Source organism: Cupressus sempervirens, chromosome 6 (assembly GCF_028749045.1).
Source record: "Cupressus sempervirens isolate cs-2001-9-10 chromosome 6, ASM2874904v1, whole genome shotgun sequence".
In the NCBI taxonomy this organism is placed as follows: domain Eukaryota; kingdom Viridiplantae; phylum Streptophyta; class Pinopsida; order Cupressales; family Cupressaceae; genus Cupressus; species Cupressus sempervirens.
The window spans coordinates 255228647-255239693 of NC_143123.1; positions in this window are offsets into that span (position 1 = coordinate 255228647).

Here is an 11047-nt window from a genome sequence, read left to right on the forward strand (position 1 = left end):
TCTGATACAACTTACAACCTTACTTGTAGATTACAAATCACTATTCAGTCCTCAACCCTGATTGGCTTCCTATCTTTGTAGTTCTAACAACTTTTTCACCTTTCAACCACTCATCCTCTCTAGCCTTCTTTCTTAGCTCACCATTGCAGACATCTTCTCTTAGGTCACTTGATGATGAAAACCCTATTCTTTCTCCTTGTCAAATTTTTTGCATCCAAAACTCTCTGACCTCCATGCAACTTTTCTTCATGACTAGACATCGCTACATATAGAAAATTAGAACTCTTTTTCCTGCTCATTATCTATCTCAAAATTAAGGGTTTTCAATGGATTAGGTAAGATACAATGTATCTACCCCATATCTTGTCTTGTCTAGAAACTTCTCCTAGAATCCATTTGAATTCACCTCCAAAATGGTTTACATAAGATTTTGTGCCTCTAGCTCACCAATCGTATCTTCCTCCTAACTCACCAGTTCCAAGAAATTGTCTTACCAACATATAGTAGGTTTGACATCAGTGACACAACAATGATTGAAAACACACAGTCTTCTTCACTAGTTTTCTTACTCAAATGATCTTTTCAATTATATATCAACAAACAAAAGCAATAAATACTCAACTAAAAACAAGATTGGGAGAATGGATGTATCACACATCCTAATGAAACAAAAAGTGTAATAATGGTTTGACTGACATTGAAGGGTTAATCCAAGTCCATGACCAACATCCAACCAAGAAGACCTAAGAAAACTAGGTAGCATGCAAAATGGTAAAAAACTCAAAACTCAAAAACTTCAAAATCAAAACCCATTTGGTCTTTGGGCAAAAATGCCACAAAAATCTAACAAAATTTTGTTATGGAAACCATATGAAAAATGGCCAGCATAATGGAGTGAAAAACCAAACCCTCATCACAAAAATAGGGAAAACATTCATACCCAACCAACTAGGCAGAACTAGCAATCAAAAATGAAGAGGAACTAGCTACCAAAATAGAAACAGAAAGAGAGTTGAAATACAAAAATGAAAGATCCCTACTTCACGGCCAAAAGGGCTAAAATGGGAATCAGCATAATAAAATACATCACCTACAAATGTGTTGGAAATCTAATTGAAAATCTCATTAATGAAGATCAAAGAGAGAGATTGTTGGAAAGAAGGAATATTGTTGTTAAAAGAATGTTTTCAATCATTGTTTTATCATTGATGTCAAACCTACTATTTGTAGGAATGGAATTTTCTTATAAGATCCAAGTACTATCACTTAGTTGATTGATGAAGAGGTTTGATCAACAAGATGTAACAAGAACCCCTAAGGGAAAGGTTGAGTTATGATGTTGTAATGAAGTGCAAGGATCAATTAAGACAATGGTTAAATAATGCACTACTAAAATACTCAAACATACAAAGGTTGGTCACACTTTGAAACATTGGAGGAAGAAGTTGTAACAAGGTTGACTGCAAAGCTTAAACTAAGATCATTAGTGGGTTCCAAGAAAGTTAGTTGAAGCCAAGAAAATTCTCAATTAGAGCCAAGTAACAAAAAATTCTAGTGTGTGTCGAGTGATCATCAGGTGTCAAGTGAAGTTCAAGTGTCTAGCATCAAGAAAATCATAGTTGGTGCTGAGTGATCTACAGGTGTTCAGCATCAGGAAAAAAATATAGTGATGCCCAATAACATAGTATGTGACAAGCACTAGTATTTCAATAGTGTTGAGCTACTGCATTATTTCAAATAATGAAGATTCACCAAATCTGAGCTGACAAAGTGGTTACCTTGAATTTTGTGAACTAGTTGGAAGATAAGGATGATGAGATGGTGGCACACAATTTTATGTAAACCATTTTAAAGTGAATTCAAAAGGATTATTCAAGAATTTTTTAGAGGAAACAAAATATGGGTTAGATGCAATGAACCCTACCTAATCCATACAAATTGAAATTAAAGAATGAAAGAATTGAGTAGGAAAAGGAACTCTAAGACTTCTATTTGAGGAGTCACAGACCAAAAAGAAAATGTTGTTGATGTTGCTATTGCAAAGAGCCAAATTGTGAAGTGGTTAAGGGTGTCAAGAAGAAGGCATCTAGGAGAAGGAAGAGTATTGAGGCTCTACTTCTAGGAGTGGTCATGAAGAGATGATTGTACTAGTACATTGAGTATGAAGACTCAAGGAGACTAAGCTTGAAAGGAGGGAAAGTTGTCAGAGTTGTAGAGATTGAAGGCCGGGCAATGGTATGAGCTGAGAAATGATCTAAGATCTACAAGTTGAGTTGTATGTTGTAGTCAAGTCAAAGATTTTCTAATACTCTCTAGAAATTTCATTAGATATAAAAATCCTATGGACTTAGGTTGGTTAAATATTCATTTATAAATCTTTTAATAGGGGGCATTCCAAGTGAATGTTCTAAAGTACTCTAACTAGGCCCACTTCCAACAAGGTGGTTAAATCCTCTAACAAGGTCACATTTAATAGTGTGTTGTAAGCCTTTAACAGGACAGGCCTTTCACAAGTAATCACTTTAAAAGAGTGAGAATTGAGTAGCATGTTACTGGTGGTTTTCCCAAATTGAGTTTCTATGTAAATCACGATGTTATGTGTTGATCTTCTGTGTGTTGTGCTTGCATGTTGATTTATAGTAACTTGTTGATTAGAAAAGACAAAGCTTGGATGAATAAATGATTGAATGCTCTCACTATACTTAGTGAAAAGTTTGAATAGGATATTTGGACCTTGAATAACTGATTCACCCCCACACCCCCCCCCCAACCCCACCTCCCAGTTATTCTAAAGCACTTCTAACAATTGGTATCAAAGCCATTTGTTGATTTAGTTTCAAGGTACTAAAAGTAGAAAGATCAAGATGTCCAAAAGAGAAGTTCCCAAGATTAACAAAGACAACTTGTTACATGGTAGAGTTTGATGAAATTTCACCTTGGATCAATAGGTGACTATGCACAAGCCTCAATTAGAATAGAACATGTAAATCTTGTAGGACCTCTTACTGTAGATGATTTGAATAAAATGGAGCATAATCAAGCAATGCTAGAGATTGTCTCTACACTCACTTATGCAGAATATGATGACATCAAAGATTGTGACACTACATTCAAAATGTGGAAAGCCTTATCAGATATCTATGGAGGAGATTAGAATGTCTAGAGAGAAAAGAGAGAAAGCCTAAGAGGAAAGTTTGATGACATGAAAATGCAGGAAGGTGAAAATGCTACTCAATATGATGCAAGAATGAAAGAAGTGGTAAGTGCAATAAGAACTCTAAGTGGTCAATTACAAGAAGAAACTATCATCAGAAAATACTTAAGAACTCTACTTCCTATCTATGCTATTAAATTATCAGCCATCCAAGAGCTAAGGTGTGTGCAAGGAAATACACTAACCTTTGAAGGAATAGTGGGAAAACTTACTGCATTTGAATTATCTAATTTTCATAATTACAAACCTAAGAACCTTGAATTTTCTTTCAAGGCCAAGATGACAATAAAAGAAACTGAGGAGGAGACATTAAGAAAGAAGAGAAGAAAAGGAAAACACGCATCTAGTGATAGTAGTGTAGATGAGGAAGATATGGAACAATTAGGAGCACTTCTGGCTAGGAGATTCCATAGAGGTAAAGGTAAATTCAAAGGTAAGCTCCCTATCATATGTTTCAACTTCAATAAAGTAGGTCATATTGCTGCAAGATGTACATAGAAGAAGAATTACAAAGAAGGTAACAAGTACAAGAATAAGAGAAAAGATGATAGCAAAAACTACGAGGAGAAAGGCAAAAGATGCTACATTGTTGAAGAAGATTCTGATGAGAATGATGATGAAGTAGTTTGTGTGGCCATGAAGGATGAATCAAATAAAGATGAAGATGAAGAAATAGCATTGGTTACCTATGTGAAAAAAAATGACAAGTGGATCATAGATAGTGGATGCTCACATCACATGATAGGAGATAAAAGTAAGCTCATTAACTTTACTCAATATGATGGAAATAGTGTTAGATTTGGTAATGATGCTCCATGTCAAATCAAAGAAAAAGGCTCTATTAAACTCTCAGAGAAAATTTCATGTGATAATGCATACTATGTTGAAGGATTGAACTACAACTTGTTGAGTGTATCACAGTTAGGCAATGTAGGTTGCAAAGTTGAATTTGGAAATAAAACTACCAAGATCTATGAAACTAATGGAAATATGATAGGAAAAGGTGAACAAACTAGGAGTAATATATTTTACCTAGATATGGAAGATGCAACATGTCTTGTTATTAGACTTGATGATGTGTGGTTGTGGCATAGAAGGTTGTGTCATATGAACTTTGATAATCTGATTAGCATTAACAAAAAGAACAAGGTTAGAGGGTTGCCCAAATTAAAGAAACCTAAAAATACAATGTGCAAAAAATGCCAACTAGGGAAGATGACTAAGTCTAGTTTCAAAAGAAAAACATACACTTCCAAAGAAGTACTAGAGTTAGTCTATACAAATTTATGTGGGCCAATAGAAGTGCAAAGCTACCTAGGAGATAGATACATAATGCTATTTGTATATGATTATTCCAGGATGATGACTGCTATGTTTTTAAAGAAAAAATATGATGCATTTCAAATGTTTAAGTGGTATTTGGCCAGAGTTGAGAAGAAAATGGGAAAGAACATAAAATGCCTAATGTTAGACAAAGGAGGTGAGTTCACATCAAAAGAGTTTGAGATATTCTGTAATGACAAAGGTATCAAAAGAAAAACATCAGCACCAAGAACTCCACCATAGAATGGTATTTCTGAAAGAAGAAATAGGTCAGTGATTGAGTGTGCTAGAACCTTGAAAATGGAGAAAAATGTTGCACTAAAGTACTAGAAAGAAGCTATAAGTACTACAGTCTTCAAACTAAATAGAGTTCAAGTCAAGAAAGGTACAAATGCAACACCTTTTGAATTATAGTATGGTCACTCACCTAATGTTAAACATTCAATGTATTTGGTTGTAAATGTTATATTCATAAAGATACTAAAAATGGAAAGTTTGATGCAAAAAGTGATGAAGGCATATTCTTTGGATACTCCAGTAGAAGCAAAGCATATAAGTGTTTGAACACTAACAATAACAAGATTGCAGAGAGTGCAAATGTAAATTTTGATGAGCATGCAGAAGTTCAAGTTGATGAGTCCAAGCAATTAGAATATTATAGATCCTTTGGATATTTCTATGAAGGAATGACTGTTGAAGATAATGTTGCAAATCAAGTTGGAAATCAACAAAAAAATTTAGTATTATCCAAATCTTAGCTAATGAGTGTCATGCTGAATTTAGAAGCCAAGCTAGAGAATGTAGAAAATGCACATTATGGCTCTAAAAATAGTCTATATGAGATGAATGATGAAGTGTCAGATGAAGAAGAAAAAAATGATTTTGAAGTTAAAGAATCAAATATGGAAAGGAGGATAGAACCAAGGTTAGCCAAGTATGTGAGAAGACATCACCTTGCAGATCAAATCATTGGTGACAAGGATGCCATACCAATGACAAGGAATAGACTGAGGAATGAATCATGTCTACTAACTAAGGTTGAATCTAAAATAGTGAAAGATGCACTACAAGATGATGACTGGTATAAAGCCATAAAAGAGGAGATAGATTAGATTGAAAAGAACAAAACATGGACCCTGGTTCTTAGACCAACTGATAAGAATGTAATTGGTACCAAATGGGTGTTTAGAAACAAACTTGATGAGAATGGTGAGATAACAAGAAAGAAAGCCAGATTAGTTTGTAAAAGCTATGCACAAGAAGAAGGACTGGATTATGGGGAAACATTTGCCCCTATTGCAATAATGGAAGGAGTAAGAACATTACTTGCATATGCTGCATACAAAGGTTTCACAAAGTCTACCAAATGGATGTTAAGTTTGTTTTTCTGAATGGAATATGGGAAGAGGAAGTCTACATGAAACAACTAGAGGGATTTGTAGATGACAAGAACAAGGACATGGTTTGAAAATTGCACAAAGCACTTTATGGATTAAAGTAAGCACCTAGAGCATGGTATGAGAGACTCCACAAATATCTTCTGAAGATTGGATTTGAGAGAACAAATGACAACAACAACTTATACATCAAAGCATAAAAAGGTGAAAACATTTTGATATCAAAATCTTTGTTGATGATATAATTTTTGAAGGAAAAGATGTTCTATGAAAAGATTTTTTGATCAAATGAAACATGAATTTGAGATGTCAATGTTTGGAGAAATTAAATTCTTTATTGGATTACAAGTACATAAATTGAAACATGGCATATTTATAACCCAATCCAAATATATCAAGGAGATACTCAAGGCATTTGGGTTAAAAGATTCAAAACCAGTTAGCACACCAATGGGAATAGGACATAAGTTATTGAAGAATGACGAGTCAGCTGAAGTAAATCAAAAATTGTATAGATCAATGATTGGAAAGCTAAAATATCTTGTACATGGTAGACCATACATTGCATTAGCTATTAGAATAGTGGCAAGATTTTCTACAAATCCAAGAGAAAATCACTTAATTGTAGTAAAGAGAATATTGAGATACTTGAAAGGAACTAATGACTTTGGTTTGTACTACAAGAGGAGTAAAAAAATTTAACTAAAAGCCTACACTGATGCAGATTGGGGAGATAATATTGATGATAGAAAAACTACCAATGGAGGACCACTTTTCTTGGGAAAAAGGTTGATGACATGGACCAGCAAAAAGCAAAGTTGTACCTCACAATCCATTGCTGAAGCTGAATATGTTGCAATTGCTATAAATTGCACCAATATTGTATGGATCAAAATTTTGTTGCAAGGTATGAAGAAAGAGGTAAATGAGCCTATGATACTTTATTGTGATAATACAAGTGCTATCAACATATCAAAGAAACTTGTAATGCATGTTAAAACCAAGCACATTGCAATCAAGTATCACTATGTAAAAGAGTTGGTGGAAGACAAAAAAGTAAAGATGGAATATGTTAGCTGAAAGGAATAGATTGCTAATATCTTCACAAAATCACTACCTAAAGATGCTTTTTAGGATCTTAGAGGTAAGTTAGGGGTGATTCCCCTAGCCAAGGCTACTTGAAGTAAAAGCAAGAATGCCTTGCATCAAATGAGTTGATTGTTGAAGGATTTTACACATTGATGCAGAGAATGTTTATTTTAGGATTCATGCCTAATGTAGTAGAAGTGCTGAAGTTCCAAATTAATCACAAGAAAGGTGACAGAGGGAGAAATTGAATGAACCTGCAAAAGCTACACTTGCATATTAAGATGCTAATATTTCTTTGGCATTGTTGTCAAAGAGGGAGATTAGAAGTAGGAGAAACTGATCAACAACATGTGATCAAAAGATAAAGGGAGAAGTTGATCAAAATAGTAGAAGATGAGCAATATAGAGGGAGAAAAAGAAAGAACAAGGATATTAAGAAGTAGAAGCATAACTGAGATTTGAAAATTGATGGTAATAAATTTTAATTTTTTGGCATTTGACTCACTATTCTAACCTAGTTTGCATTTGGTTAAATAGTTTAGTCTGATGGTTGATTAGTTTGGTTTGCCATCAATGCCAAAGAGTAAGATTGTTGGAAATCTAATTGAAAAGCTCATTGATGAAGATCAAAGAGAGAGATTGTTGTAAAGAAGGAAGATTGTTGTTAAAATAATGTTTTGAATGATTGTTTTGTCATTGATGTCAAACCCGCTATTTGTAGGAATGACATTTACTTATAAGATCCAAGTACTATCACTTAGCTGATTGATGAAGAGGATTTGATCAACAAGATGTAACAAGAACACTTAACGGAAAGGTTGAGTTATGATGTTGTAATGAAGTGCAAGGATCAGTTAAGACAATGGTTAAATGATGCATTGATAACATACTCAAAGATACAGAGGTTGGTCACACTTAGAAACATTGGAGGAAAAAGTTATAACAAGGTTGACTACAAAGCTTAAACTAATATCATTATTGGGTGCCAAGAAAGTTAGTTGTAGCCGAGAAAATTCTTAGTTGGAGCCAAGAAATAGAAAATTATAGTGTGTGTCGAGTGATCATTAGGTTTCGAGTGAAGTTCAAGTGCCGAGCATCAGGAAAATTATAGTTGGTGTTGAGTGATCTTTAGGTGTCGAGCATCAAGAAAAAAATAAAATTGATGTTGAGTAACATAGCATGTGCCGAGCACCAATATTTTAATAGTGTCGAGATTTTGCATTATTTCAAATAATGAAGATTGCCAAATCTGAGCTGAAAAAGTGGTTACCTTGAATTTTGTGAACTAGTTGGAAGATAAGGATGATGAGCTGGTGGCATAAAATTCTATGTAAACCATTTTTAGATGAATTCAAAAGGATTATTCAAAAAAATTCTAGAGGAAATAGAACATGGGTTAGATGTAATGAATCCTACCTAATCCATACAAATTGAAATTAAAGAATGGAAGAATTGAGTAGGAAAAGGAACTCCAAGACTTCTACTTATGGAGTCATAGACCAAGAAGCAAATGTTGTTGATGCTGCTACTACAAAGAGCCAAATTATGAAGTGGTTAAGTGTGTCAAGAAGACATCTAGGAGAAGGAAGAGCACTGAGGCTCTACTTCTAGAAGTTTTCATGAAGAGATGATTGTACTTGTAAATTGAGCATGAAGACTCAAGGAGACTAAGCCTAGAAGGAGAGAAAAATATCAAAGTTGTAGAGATTGAAGGCTAGGCAATGGTATGAGCTGAGAAATGATCTAAGATCTACAAGTTAAGGTGTATGTTATAGTCAGGTCAAAGATTTTCTAATACTCTATAAATTGTATTAGATATGAAAATCCTATGGACTTAGGTTGGTTAAATAGCTATTTGTAAATCCTTTAACAGGGTGGCATTCCAAGTGAATGTTCTAAAGTCCTCTAACTAGGCCAACTTCTAATAGAGTGGTTAAATCCTCTAACAAGGTCACATTTAATAGTGTATTGTAAGCCTTTAATACGGTAGGCCTTTCACAAGGCATCACTTTAGAAGAGTGTGAACTGAGTAGCATGTTACTAGTGATTTTTCCCAAATTGGGTTTCCACATAAATCACTATGTTATGTGTTGATCTTCTATGTGTTATGCTTGCATGTTGACTTATAGTAACTTGTTGATTAGGAAAGACAAAGCTAGGTTGAATAAATGATTGAATGGGCTCACTATACTTAGTGAAAAGTTTGAATAGGACATTTGGACCTTGAATAACTGATTCACCCCCCTAAAGAATTTCAAACAAGATGTTGCTAAAAGTCATGACAAAGTAAGGTCTCCCCAAGTTGGATCTAATGAGACCAATCTTGTAAGGATCCCATCTCCATAGCTCTCACAACAAATAGAAATGTAATCCTCCAGAAGAGGATTTTGGAAAAAGCTCTCAAATTTGTAATTTCCAAAAGTGAGAAGTGAGGAATTAATTGGCTCTTTTGATACTTATTCACCTTTCAAGTGAATAATCAATTAGGGTAAATAACCAGGTAACTTACCTAAACATCTAATCAACCCAAATTGAAAAATTTTATTCTAAGTAATTTTCTTAACAATTTTCATGACAATCCAAACCTCTAAATGCATAGACATGTTCACTTCTAGGTTTATCAAATCACTAGAAGGTTTAATTTAAACATTTAAATAAGATATGTCAACCATATAGAGATGGCATTAGTAAACATGAAAAACATTGGTAAACATGAATAGATGATCACTAACTCCACGTGTCACTACTAGGGATATAATTCATGTACACTAAAGCACATAATCAAGTGAAATTGTATATAATAACATAGTTGAACTAATAAATGCATTAAATACCTAATTTAACCATTCATTAAAATATACTAAAATAATCCATTTACATCACTCAAGTTCACATAAAGCATAATAAAACAAGAATGAAGTAAATCACCGTAGCATTAAATCCAACACAACATAATCATAGATATGTCCAAATATCGAATAAACATGTTTCATCATAAAATGTATTGTCATCTCAAAATGGCATCATCATGCAAATAAGATCAACTAAATAGCATAGTAATCTAACATCTATGATACTTAAATCAAAGTATAACATCTGACCCTCAAGTCATCTCAAATGTAAAAAAATAACATGAGTAACAAGTATCTCTCAGATCAAAATAAAATAAGGTATAGACTACAAACATGAGAGGTACTACATCCTCCCCCACTAGACATATTCTTACTCCTAGAAGCCTACAAAAATATGGGGATAAAAATCTCTCAACCATGTAGCATCTTCTTAGGTAGCAAAGGTCTAATTGGTTAGGTCTCACTAGACCCTTACCTACTCTATGTAATAACCTCTCAAAGTCAAACTTTGATGCTAAAGGATATGAATGGCCTCCAAAGAGAGTTTCCAATCCTCCACCTAAAAAGAACCCTAGTCAATATCATGGGTCACATTGGGAATATATTGTCTCAAAATAGAGACATGAAAAACATCATGGATGCATGATAGGCTAGGTGGTTATGCTAGTTGATAAGTAGCAAAACTGATCCTCTCAACGTTCTCAAATGGTTTGATAAAATGTGGTGCCAACTTAGAGTCTTTCCCATGATGGATGGGGCTCTTCCTTGGCCACACTCTCAAAAACACCTTGTCACCAACAAAAAAGAGATGATCTAGCCTATGGGCATCTACATATTTATTTTGCCTATCTTGGGCAGTAACCAAATACTCTCTAATGTGAACAACTCATTGCTCCATGTATCCTAAAGCATCTCTAGACCTAGAAGTAATTGTCCTCTAAACTATCTCAACTCAAAGGGGTACAACATGGTTTACCATACAAGGCCTAAAAAAGTGACATGCCAAGAGAACTATGATACACGTTGCTATAAGAAAATTTAACAAGGTATAAATAATCCTCCCACTTTACCTATCTAGAAATCATGTACATATGAAGCATATATTCCAAGACCTGGTTCACCCTCTCTATCTAACCATTAGTCTTTAGGTGATACGCTAAACTAAATTTGAG